The sequence below is a fragment of the Neomonachus schauinslandi genome, chromosome 1 (genome assembly GCF_002201575.2).
Source record: "Neomonachus schauinslandi chromosome 1, ASM220157v2, whole genome shotgun sequence".
Taxonomy (NCBI): Eukaryota; Metazoa; Chordata; class Mammalia; order Carnivora; family Phocidae; genus Neomonachus; species Neomonachus schauinslandi.
Window position 1 is genome coordinate 202,415,128 of NC_058403.1, and position 11,541 is coordinate 202,426,668.

Genomic DNA, 11,541 nt, shown 5'->3' on the forward strand with positions numbered 1-11,541 from the left:
GAACTTAACCAAGAAAGCAAAAGATTTGTAAACTGAGAACTATAAAATATTACTGAAAGAAAGAAGATACAAATAAATGGGAAGACACGCCATGTACATAGACTGGAAATCTTAATGTTATTAAGATGTCAGTATTACCCAAAGTAATCTATAGATTTAATGCAGTCCCTGTCAAGAGCCCAGCAGCATTTTTTAGAGGAATATAAAATCCATCCCAAGATGCATACGGAACCTCAAGGGACCCCAAATAGCCAAAATAATCTTGAAAAAGGATAACAAAGTTGAAGTTCTCAATTTTCTGATTTCAAAACTCACTACAAAGCTAAAATAACCAATAGTATTATACTGGCATAAAGACCAACATGTAGAGCAATGGAATAGAACAGAGACCCCAGAAATAAACCCTCACATATATAGTTAAATGATTTTCAGTAAGGATGCCAAGACCATTCAGTGGGGCAGGGACAGCCTCTTCAACAAATGGTGCGGGGAAAACTGGATAGCCACATGTAAAAGAACAAAGTTGAACACTTAGCACCGTATACAAATAGTGACTGAAAATTATCAAAGACCTAAACATAAGACTTAAAATGATAAAACTCTTAGAAGAAATTAGAAACGCTTTATGACGTTGGATTTGGCAAGGAGTTCCTGGATGGACACCAAAATCACAAGTAACAAAAGTAAAAGTAGACAAAGTGGACTGCATCAAAATGTAAAACTTCTGTGCATCAAAGGACACGATAAACAGTGCAGAGGCAACCTATGAAATGGTAAAAAAAATATTCGTTGAACACATATCTGTTAAGGGACTAATATCCAGAATATATAAAGAACATCTATAACTCAACAACAGAAGCTCCCAAATTAAGTAAGAAATGGACAAAGGACTTGAATTGACAGTTCTCCAAAGGTGATATACAAATGGCCAACAAACATAAGAAGATGCTCAACATCACTCATCATCAGGGAAATGCAAATCAAAACCATAGTGAAATACCACCTCACACCCTTCAAGTGGCTATGATCAAAGTAACAAATGCTGGTGGGGATGTGGAGAAGTTGGAACCCTTGCGCACTATTGGTGGGAATGTAAAATGGTATAGCTGCTGTGGAAAACAGTGTGGTGGTTCCTCACAAAATTAAAAATATAATTACCATAGAGTCAGCAATTCCACTTTTGGGTATATATCCAAAGGAGATGAAAGCAGGAACTTGAAGAGATTTTTGCATACCTGTGTTCACAGTAGCATTATTCACAATAGCCAAGAGGTGGAAGCAACCCATGTGTCCATCGACAGATGAATGGATAACCCAAATGTGGCCTATCTACACAACGGAATATTCAGCCTTAAAAAGGAAGGACATTCTGACACATGCCACAGTATGGATGAACCTTGAGGACATTATGCTAAGTGAAACAAAAGGATAAACAGCCTCAAAAGGATAAACACTTCATGATTCCACTTATACGAGGTCCCTAGAGGAGTCAAATTCAAAGAAACAGAGGTAGAATGGGGGGGAGCGGGGCCTGGGGGAGGAGGACTGGGGAGTCCGTGTTTAGTGGGGACACTGTTTCAGCTTTGCAAAATGGTAGTGATGGTTGCATAACAATGTGAATATACTTAACACCACTGAACTATATGCTTAGAAATGGTTAAGATGGTAAATTTTTTGCATTTCTTACCACAATAAACATTTTAAACAATGTGGGAAGGGTAATTATTCACACTCCAAGAGGAAGATAGAAAAAGTAATAGAACAAACTCTGCCAAGATGTGTGTGTGGTGAATTAACCTTGCCTAAGAGAGGTCGGGCCTTTGCTCTTGGCTCTTGGGAGGTGACCTCTAGTCCTCTGGAATGTTCTGCCTGACAGGAGTGTGTGTTCGTCTGGGGGGTTTGGCCCACAGCCTTTCAGTACTGCCTCTAGGAGAGAATGGAAGACTAAAGGTCAGCCATGTGAGCCATATGTGACTAAGCCCAAACAAAACTCTGAGCGCCAAAGCTCAGGCAAGATCCCTTGGTTGGTGAGATGGGTGCGTATTGTCACACAGTGTGGTTGGGAGGAGGAATCCAGCATCTGTGACTCCCCTAGGAGAGAGTAACTGGGGAGCTCCATGTTTGGACCCCTTCTGCACCCTGCCCCATGCATCTCTTTCCTGGGCTGGTTTTAACCTATCCTTTCACTACAATGAACTGTAGCCATTAGCATAAGCTTCCAGTGAGTTCTGTGAGTCCTAGAGAATTATCAACCCCAACAATGGTTTTGGGAACCACTGCAGTAGGTGTCAGAAATAGGGACAGCGGGGCTGCCTCTATCCAAAGCAGTGTGGCAGTTCCTCAAAAAGTTAAACAGAGAATTACCATGTGACTCAGCCCTTCCACTCCGAGGTATGGACCTCAAAGAACTGAAAATAGAGACTCAGATACTGGAGCACATTGTTCATAGCAGGACCATTCACAGTTGCCAAAAGGTGGAAACAACCCAAATGCCCATCAGTGGCTGAACGGATGAACAGAATGGGGTGCATCCAAACAATGGAAGATCTATCATAAAAAACAAAGCATGGCGGGGTGCCTGGGTGGCTCAGATGGTTGAGCGTCTGCCTTAGGCTCAGGTTGTGATCTCAGGGTCCTGGGATCGAGCCCTGCATAGGGCTCCCTGCAGGGAGCCTGCTTCTCCCTCTCCCTCTGCCTCTACCTGCTGCTTCCTCTGCTTGTGCTCGCTCTCTCTCTCTCTCTGTCAAAAATAAATAAAATTAAATAAATAAATAAATAAAAATAAAAATAAAGCATGGCTGGATACACGCTACGTGGATGAACCTGGAAAACATTCTGCTGAGTAAGAGAAGCCAGACACAAAAGGCCACAGATGTGTATGATTCCATCTTAACCTTTCTATGAAATGTCCAGAATAGGTAAATTCATAGAGACAGAAAGCAGATTAGTGGTCAGGGGCTGGTGGTGGTCGGGGGAATGGGGAGTGACTGTTCACGGGGATGGGATTTCCTTTGAGATAATGAAATATTTTGGAACTAGATAGAGGTGATGGTTGCACAACTCTGTAAATATACTAAAAACCACTTGTAGGGGGTCACATTGTGCCCCCCACAAGATACATTCATCCGGACTCATGATGAGACCTAATTTGGAATAAGAGTCTTTGCAGATGTAACTAACATAAGGATCTCAAGGTGAGATCACCTTGGATTGGCAGTGGGCCCTGAATCCAATAACAGGTGACTTTATACGAAAACATAAGGGGAAACAGACACAAGACAAAGAAGAGAAAGCCGTGAGATGACAGAGGTAGAGGCTGGAGAGACGTGGCCAAGGGCTGTTGGTGGCCTCTGGAAGCCGCGAGAGAGGCATGGGATGATTCTCCCTCGGAGCTTCCAGAAAGAATCAACCCCGCCCACACTTTGATTTTAGTTTTTCAGCCTCTGGAATAGTAAATTTCAGTTGTTTTCAGTCTCTCATTTGTGTTAATTTGTTATGACAGCCTTAGGAAGCAATACATCACTGAATGATACAATTTATAATGGTAAGCACACACACATAAGTGCACGCGTGTGCATACACGGGCACACATGCACACACACACACTCTGCTCCTCCTGCAGCCTTCCGCATCTCCACCAATGACAATCCAAACCTCTAGCACCCAGGGCAAACCCTGTTGCTGCCCTATATGCGGGATGTAAGAGTCTGATACTCTGCCATATACGTGTTCTTCCCTCCGCTCTTTTTCTTTCTCGGGCAGCTTTTGGACTATTTGTCTTCCCCGGAGTTCCCTTTATCTTGTGGCCTCTACTTACAATCGTGAAATTGTGCCTCCTGCCCTGTAACACGGGCAGCGAGTACTGCATGCTTCAATTAAGCCAGGGCTCCGGAGCGCCGCAAAATGAACAGATGGTACGCAAAATATGCTCTGTTGTGTTGGGAACTCAACTTTAAGGTATTTAAGGAGCAACTGTGCATTGTGACTATGAATCATGGGGAAAGATGGCCGTGATTTCTTACACGGAAACAGAAAGGTCAAAATAACGTGTAGGCAATGGGACAATTGGTGTTGAAATTTCTAAAAAACCTGGAAAGATAAACAAAAATGCTTGGGAGAAGCTGCGTCCAGGGTTGGGGGCTGGGGGACTCCGAGGGAGGAAGAAGGGGTGTTGGCTTGTTGTGCTTCTTGTTGCATTTTACATTCCCATTTCAGTCCAACATTTCCTCCTCTGCGTGTATCACATTTCCCCAAGGAATCCATGCAGTGGAACTCGGGCAAGCTGACTTTTTGATTACAGCCATTCTAGTGGGGGCCAGGTAGTATCTCTTCGTGGGTCTGATTTGCCGTTCCTTAATCATTGGAGCATCTTTTCAAGTATGTATCAACCATTTGTATATCTTCTCTGGAGAAATGTTGTCTTAGTTTGGGTTGCTACAACAAATAAGCCATAAACTGGGGGTGGGGGGTCTTAAACAACAAACAGTTATTACTCCCAGTTCTGGAGGCTAGGGAGGCCGAGATCGTGGTTGGGTTCTTGGTGAAGTCCCTCTTCCTGATTTACAGATAGTCTTCTTCTAGTTGTATCCTCACATAGCAGAATGGAGAGAGATCATCTCTCTGATGTCTTTTCTTATAAAGGCACTAATCACATTCATGAGGCTCCACTGTCGTGACCTAATCACTTCCTAAAGGCCCCGCCTCTTCACACCGTCACATGGGGGATTTAAATTTCAACCCATGAATTTGGGGGGGGTGGGACACAAACATGCAGGCCACAGCAAATATCTCTTCAGATCTTTTGTCCATGTTTCTAAAGATTCCACATGTAAGTGAGATCGTACAGTATTTGTCTTCCTCTGTCTAACCTGGTTCACTTAGCATAATGCCCTCAGGGTCCATCCACGTTGTCACAAATGGCAGGGTTTCCTTTTTTATAGCTGAATAATATTCCATTATATATATAATACATAATAATATATACATACATATGTATACCATGATTATATATATAGATGTGTGTGAGTGTGTGTATACACCACATTTTCTTTATCCATTCATCTGCCAATGAACACTTAGGTTGTTTCCATGTCTTGGCTATTGTAAATAATGCTGCAATGAGCATGAGGGACCAGATACCTTTTTGAGTTAGTGATTTTGTTTCCTTTGGGTAAATACCCAGAAGTGGGATTGCTGGATCATATGGATGTTCCATTTTGAATTTTTGGAGGCACTTCCATGCTGTTTCCTGGCTGTACCCATTGACATTCCCACTGTCCAAGGCTCAAAATAGCCACAGTGAAGCCAATGAATCACTGAAGTAGTATTTAGCAAAAATTTATTGTACACACACCAAAAAGACGGTTTGCAAGCTGGGAGCACTCAAACCAGAACACGGGATGTATTTGCTGAGAAAGCAGTGACTGTTGATTCTTCATGGTGACTGGTTACAATATTACAGTTTTCAGTGGTTATATCAACCTTGGGAAACAGTTCAAGTTTGGCTTATCATTTCCAGAGGCACAAGCAGATGATGCAGGTCGAGGTAGCCTTGCAAAGTAAGCTAAATTAAGCTTTGCCTCCATGGCTAAACTGGTTCTCTCTCAGGGAAACTTCAAGGCCGGTCTCTGTCCTTGATTTTAACACTACGAAGGTGCACAGAACTTCCCTTTCCTCCACATCCTCACCAACACTTGTTATTTCTTATCTTTTTGATTCGTGGTTTTGGTTTGCATTTCCCTGATGATGAGTGACATTGAACATCTTTGCATGCCTTTGTCCGCTTTTAAATTGCATTGGCCTTTTATTATTGAGTCGTAAGAGTTCTTTATATATTCTAGATAGAAGTCCTTTATCAGGTATATGATTTGCAAATATTTTCTGCCTTCCGTCAGTTGTCTTTTGACTTTCTTGCTGGTGTTGCTTGAAGTGCAAAGTTTTTAAATTTGGGCAAGTCTGGTTTCCTATAGTGTATGTCCTTTATACAACCTGGGGCAGGTATGGTGCATTTCACAATAGAAATACAGGTATCTAGTGGAGGCACTGTGGAGAGACTTCATTATATAGGTTGGAACGACACTGGCCCGAAATAGCCACAGAGCAGGGCTGCATGGCCATGTCTGTCTGTCCTGAGACAGACAGACTCTAAGTGTCCTCCGACCATCAAAGGGCCGCCTCCTCTGAGTATGTGGGGAAAGATACACTTTAGCTGCACATCTTCCATTTCCAGTGTGGTGGAGTGGGTGCTGCTCTAGGCTCTGGGCTCCCTCACGAGTCCCCAGTGAGCTGTCCTCAAGGTATGACCACCGGGGACAGTCAGGACATGTCACACGCAGGAATGAAAGACCCTCAAGCACCACCTGGAGTCCGTGAGTCCGTTAGGATTCCTTAGTTGCCTCCCATCATGAATACAGAGCCCCAGCTTGGGCTTCCGAGGTGCTGACCCAAAGCAAAGCCTGCTGCCTACACCAGAGGCTGGGGATGTTTCGGGGTGGGGGCAGCGCTCTGCTCTGTGCACAGCCCCTGTTCATTTCAGGCTGTGGTTCTCAACCAGAACGGTTCTCCGCCCTACCCCAGGGGGATATGGGTGACATGCAGGGAATTTTGGGTTGTCGCAGCTCTGGGGTAGGGGATGCTACTGGCACCTGGTGGGTTGGCCCCGAGGTACCACCCAACATCTTACAATGCACAGGACGGCCCCCAGCCACCACCTGCAAAGAATGATCCTGGCCCCAGATGTCCATAGTACCCAGCTTGGGAACTGCTCATTTAAGGTGATTCCGGCTGAGTGAAGCCCAGTAATTGGTGGGTATCAGGAGGCATGATGAAGGCTGTAATTGGAACCTCTGGTCAGCACAGAGGGGACTAAAGCAGGTGGAGGAGATGAGACCCAAAGGAAGAAGTCACAGAGATGCAGCCTTGAGGTCACTTGGACCTCAAATTGTCCCAGGTGCCCGGGCTGGGAGGCAAGATGGAGCCTCCGCTCCCTGCAAAGTCCTTCTTGGCCGGGTGGCCCGCAGTTGAGAGGTGAACAGGGGGCACAGGGGGAGGGGAGCACAGCACCCCCGAGGGGCCACTGCCCGTCTTCATGGAGATGAAATCAGGGCACTGTACAGAGAGGGGTCTTCCACAGCCTTGCTCTCTGGCTCCAAGGAACCTTCCATCGTCCGGGTCCCATTCTCTGCTGGAGATTCTCCGGGAGGACTCTAGAGGGCAGCAAGTCCCCGGCTCACCCGCGTCCAGGGTTATCGGCCCTCTGGCCAGTTCCATCCGCCGCTGCCTCACCCACCAATTCAGATGAAATGGTTAGTGTCTTTGCGTGCTTTGGGGGAAAAGAAATCAATGCTGAGAGATTATATTAGTGTTTTAGTATGACTTAGATCTTAGCGGACTTCTTTTGACAGGCCTATCATAGAAAATTGAGATAAGAGTTCTCAGTCATCCAGAATTGTCACCAGTCAGATCGGCACGATGCACATTTTGGAGCATATAATTCCAATCGAATTTCAGAGAAAAACAGAGTGGAAATGGAAACATTTGTAACCCGCCTCTCCTTTCTTGTAATATCATGGGCATCTTTTTGTGTCAAGTATCCTTGCACGACATCACTCTTAAAGGCGTAGTGTGCTTTGTTTCACATTTTGGTGCTGAACAGCATTGTCCAGGGTAAGATGTGAGCCCCAGCCCTCTCCTGGAACCCCTCAGCTGAGCACCCTGGATGGTTGCCTGGCCTTGCCTGGACTGTCCAGCTCTGTAATGTGGAACATTCGAGTACTGGTTACCTGTGGTGGAGGTTTCGATCTCCGTGTTGTCGATCTTCATGGAGAACTCCACATCATGACATTGGGTCTGTTTGGAGCACCACCAGGAAGGGAGATAAAACCAAGGTTTGCCCAAAGCACAGATAAGGCTCAGGCAGACACCCAGTCTTCAGGAAGAATGTGTTTGGGGGTGAATGGCAGCCCCCCAAAGTTACATCCACACCCTGACACCCAGAACCCGTGACTGTGACCTGATTTGGAAAGGGGTCTTTGCAGATATAATTAGGGGAAGGATCTCAAGATGAGATCACCCTGGGTTATCTGCATGGGTCCTAAATCTGATGCCACGGGTCCTTAAAGGAGAGGCAGAGAGAGAGTTGAGATGGAGAGAGGTCTCTGTGGACGCAGAAACTGGGGTGATATGGCCCCAAGTCAAGGACGCCGGGAGCCCCCTGAGCTGGGAGAAGCCAGGAAGGACCCTCCCCTAGAGCCTTCTGGGGGAACATAGCCCTGCTGACACCTTGCTTTCAGGTGTCTAGAATTATGAGAGAATAAGTTTCGTTGGTTTAAGTCGCCAGTCTGTGGTTACTTATGGCAACAGCCCTAGGGATCTACTGCAGGATCCAGTCAGGGACACAGAGGGACTTCTGTGGGAAAAAGAGGGTGCCGTGGCCTTGGCCATGCTGCTCAGTCAGTTCCTAGGGACTCTGCTGCCCCCTGGGCTGCCCCTCTTGCTGCACAGATTTTGGGGGCGGTGGGGGCTTCTCTGGCTTAAGATTGTTTGGTGACTTTGAACAGGAAGCAGTTTTCAAACCCCTCCCCAAGCTGCCTCGATTCAGGGACAGGAGCTGTGACCACCAGTGCAGGCCCTGGGATGAACCAGGAGCTGCAGGGAAGAAACAGCCCCCAGCCGCGAGGACGCCCCGACCTGACCAGTGAGAGCTGGAGGCAGGCGGTTATCAGGACAGGGTGGAAAGACGGACGTCGTCACTCTCTGGATCCGCACAGTCTCACCTCCCGTAACTCAGATTTAGATGCTCCTTCCTGAGCACTTGCCTCGGCCAGGGGCCGGAATTGGCGGCAGCAGGCAAAGGGCAGGTTCCCCTTGACCCTGAGGCGTGGTGGTGGACGCGGACGACGGTCGGGGATGGCGAAGCCGGAGGCTGCGCTTGGACGCTTGCCCACAGTGCTCAGGGGGACCGTGGGATAAATGCGGCCGTCCCCCCGGACCGCACATTCACCCCTGACACACGGGGATGGTGACAGCCACTGTCAAGGAAGCCACCTTCTCTACACAAGCATCCGGTTTGTTTTTTGTTTGGTTTTCCTTTACTGAATGCAGTGTGATAGGACTTTACACATAACATAATATTTGTCATTTTTACCGTCTTAAAGTGTGTAGTTAGGTGGCGTAAATGCTTTCACAAGGTCGTGTAACCATCTCCACTATCTGCACCCCCAATTTTCATCATCCCCGCCATAAACTCCCTGCTCACTAAACAATAACCCCCTCCCCCGTGCCCCCAACCCCTGGTAAGCTCCTTTCTACCTTCTGATTCTATGGATTTGCCTCTTCTAGGGACCTTGCCTTAAGTGGAATCATGCAGTATGGGTCCATCTCTGGTTTACTAAAACATAGCTTATGAATGAACAAATGAACCATAAAGGGTGGTATGGCTAAGTCACCCGGCAGCCCCCACTGACCATGAGGCCTGGGTTCCCTCCCTACCTCCCTGTGCCTGTTTCCATGGGGCAGCCCCCGCTCCCCCCGGGGCTGGGCCTCATCTCCTGTGGAGAAGCCCTTTCACCCCTGCTCTGTCTCCAGCCCACATTCCTGCCTTTTTTGGCTAATTGGAACTGATTGGGTTCCAAGAGTTCCGGAAGCCCCCCTCAGCGATCAGAGAGAGCCCCCCTCCCCCACAGCATCGCAAGGATTTGCTCAGTGAACTGCCAACCCTGAACAATTAAGAGCATTTGCTGGGATTGTGGGCAGACGCTGCGGACCAGACCTCGGGCCAGGTGCCCTTTCTGTGGACCCAGATTGCATTTGGCTTTGTGAATCCAGCATCTAGCTCATCCCCCCTCCCAAAGGATCCAGGCTGATGTTCATCTTTTGTCTTTTTTTTTTTTTAAGATTTTATTTATTTTTGAGAGAGAGAGAGAGTGCGCATGAGCAGGGGGAGTGGGAGAGGGAGAAGCAGGCTTCCTGCTGAGCAGGGAGGCCGATGCAGGACTCGATCCCAGGACCCTGGAATCATGACCTGAGCCGAAGGCAGACACTTAACCTACTGAGCCACCCAGGCAGGACTGAGCCACCGAAGCATCCCATCTTTTGTCTTTGTGGTTTTTTTTCCTCCTCCCTATGCTGAATCACCAGGTTCTGGTTCACAGCTATCTGAAAGATCCATCTAATTTTCTTCTCACCATTGAACATTTTAGCAAAATCAGACTTCTTGAGAGCTCCATGTTCTCCCAGCCCTTGATCTCCCTTTAGCCACTGGGTACGCCCTCCTGATAAGCGACTGGCCGGTGTGGGACTCTGGGAAACAGTCTGTTCACAGCTGAAGCCTGTTCTGTCTCCCGAGCCCGGCAGGTTAGCTCACCCGGCCAGGGGCCGCTGGGAAGTACAGAAGAGGCATCCGCTGCTGCAGGATGAGTCGGTGTGGGAGCCTGGCACACAGAGTCCTCAGCTGTCCCCAGAGGCAGGCAGACGCCTTTCTTCTCTTGCTTCCCTTTGAGGAGCACACGGCCTCTGTTACGGGTTGAACGGTGTCCCCCCGCCCCCCCCCAACCAAAAAGACCTGTGGGAATTCTAAGCCCCAGTACTTCCCAGTGTGACCTGATTTGGAAAGAGGGTCTTCCGGATTTAGCCAGGTTAAAATGAAGTCGTTAGGGTGAGTCTTAATCCAGTATGACCAGTGTCCTTATAAAAAGGGGAAATTTGTTGGGACACCTGGGTGGCTCAGTCGGTTAAGTGTCTGCCTTCTGCTCGGGTCATGATCCCAGGGTCCTGGGATGGAGTCCTGCATCAGGCTCCCAGCTCAGCAGGGCATCTGTTTCTCTCTCTCCTCTGCCCCTCCCCCCCCCGCTCGTTCTCTCTCTCTCTCTCTCTCTGCCAAATAAATAAAATCTTTAAAAAGGGGGGGTAATTTGGACAGAGACATGCACAGAGGGAAGACAATGTGAAGAGACGGAGGGAGAAAGAGACAAGGCAGAGATTGGGGTCACATGGCACAAGTCAGGGAACACCAGAGCCCCCAGGAGCTGCAAGAGGCCAGGAAGGATCCTCCGCTAGATCCTTAGAAGGAGCACGGCCCTGCTGACACCTTGATTCTGGACTTCTGGGCTCCAGAACTGTGGGATAATGAATTCTTATTGTTTTATTATTTTTTTAAAGTAGCTAACCTCGTATGTCTTACTAAGAAGGTGGTGAGGAGGTTTGCCGTGAGGGTATCCAGCTAAAGTATGCTCCAGGCAGAGGAAACAGCCAGTGCAAAGGCCCTGAGGCAACAGTGCCTGGTTGGGATGGGGAGCTTCCGGGAGTTTTGGAGCAGAGGACTGAGTGCTCTGCCATCTGTTTGCCAGGACAGGGGCTGGAAGTCCTGTGGGGGCCATGTCATCTAGGCAAGTGATGGTGGGGTTCACCTGAGCAGGACAGTGGCGGTGAGGAGAAATGGGCACATTCTGGAAACTTCTTTACAGATAGAGGCAGCAAGACTACCTCAGACCCAGCAGGGGGCTGCCGCGGCGCTGTAATCCCACAGCTTTTGTCCAGCTCTTT